Genomic DNA, 2,109 nt, shown 5'->3' on the forward strand with positions numbered 1-2,109 from the left:
TACTAAACCCGACCAAGAATTGGTCAGATCCATTCATAATCAAGGACTAAAATATCGAGTATCGAAGAAATATCGATAGTCTGAAAAATGGAAATTTCGACGGAAATATTGAGGATATATCGATATCGGTAAATAATCAAGAAAAATGATGAAAATTTGAAGGAAAAACATGGAAATTTTACATGAAACTTTTAGAAATGTTTATTAATTATCTACTATATTTCACAAGAAACCTTGAATAAATATTATTATATAGTAAGTTGTAATAATTTAAGGTGAAATAGTAAATGTTGAATCGCTTACAATTTTCTAAAATTTACTTTAAACATCTCAATTTTTTTTTTTTTAAATATGAAAGTTGTGAAACATGAAAGGTGCAACTAATGAGTAAATTTGACTCAATTTATGAGTAATTTTTAAAGGTTGTTATAAAAATTTCGAACTGTCGCTGAATAGAAATGTAAGTAAAAATTATTCTCAAAAAAGAAAAAGAAAATGTAAGTAAAAAATGAGAGTTATAAATTAGTTATTAGACACAGACCTCAGTGATCAGATTCATTACATATATATATATTGTAAGTCGTAATTAATACCTATATGCAAGCATGGCAGAGATGGTCAAGTCAATCAAGTGTATCCAGCCAAGCTGGGATCGAACCTCGGCGGTAGTGACGTGGCAGGTGAGAAATTGGTCTTAATATGGAAGCTTCCAGAAGGCACGCTAAAATATCGTCATTATATCGAAGATTTCCCGATATTTCGCGAAATTTCCAGAAATATCGAAAATTTCTGACGAAATTTAATTGGAATAACTCCAAAATATCGGTACATCAAAAAAACGAAATTATCGTCGAAATTTCGGCGATAATTTCGATTTTTCAGTCCTTGTTCATATCACAGATCGAAAACTTCTCTCTCCTGCGCCAAAGATCTTTCATCTTCCTGAAAAAAGCCTCCTTATTAAGCGATTTCGTCGTGAGGACCTTCCCTACCAGAAAGTGTCGAACACGATCAAGATTAGTTTCAATCCCATCAATTACAACTTCTTCTGCCGCCCAGACAAGACTCGTCGCATGGCCCGGCCAGCCATATTCTCCAAGTTACACAACTGAGTTCCATAAACTTTTGCACTTTCGAAACCGTAACTTCTCTCACGTGAGAGAGAAGGGATTTTGATTTCTGGGTCTCAGTGTTCTAATTAACCTTTTCTTTTCTTTTCTTTTTATGTGCGGGTAGAGATGGAAAATGCAATTTACTCTTTTTTTATTCAAGCCCAGTGTTTTGGCTGGTCCGAATGGCAGTAAATTTCCCTCCCAGACTCTAAAATTTTATGCAAAAAGCTTTTGGATCTTTTTTGCTTTCCCGCATTTTGTTGATTAGGCTTTTAGTAGACTGACGATAGGTCCTTAAATAAAAAATAAAAAAAACTGATTAGTGTCAAAAAATTTCGACACTAACTACAACCCCTCCGTCACAATAAAATGGGGAAGATTGTTGGTTCAAAGGACAAAAGTATGGGTGACGAAATTAGAAATTTTGTGACCTATTCTAACAATAGGTCACAATTTTAAGGTTTGTCACCTATAATTTTGTGACTAAAAGGGTAAATTCTAGTAGTGATTATAAATCCGAATATAAATCCGAATATATAAAAGTCTTCATTTAGTCCATGATGAATGTGAAACCTTACATTTCCTCATCAAGAATCATGCACCCGCCAAACAATAAATAATCAACTAGCATTGGCCTACACACACACTGTGTGTAGAGATTTTTTTTAATTTTTTTTTTTAAGAATGTGCCAGTATGTGGGGAGGTAGTTAAAAGAACTATCTCATAGAAACCAGCACCACGTTCCACTACATTTACTTTATTTTTATTTTTATTTTATATTTTGTAAATTGACTTTATTATCCCAATTGATTATTCCTGATTTAAAGTTTTTTAATATATAAAAGGTAAATAGGTAAAAAAATAGGGAAATGATGGAAAAGGTCACATTAGAGTGTGAAATGATTAAAAAGTCACCTAGTTTCCCACTTGATAAAAATGTCCATCATGAATTGTTAGTAATATTAATTTAGTCCTTATTAATAATGAAGTAATGTT

This window comes from Rosa rugosa, chromosome 4, assembly GCF_958449725.1.
Source record: "Rosa rugosa chromosome 4, drRosRugo1.1, whole genome shotgun sequence".
Taxonomy (NCBI): Eukaryota; Viridiplantae; Streptophyta; class Magnoliopsida; order Rosales; family Rosaceae; genus Rosa; species Rosa rugosa.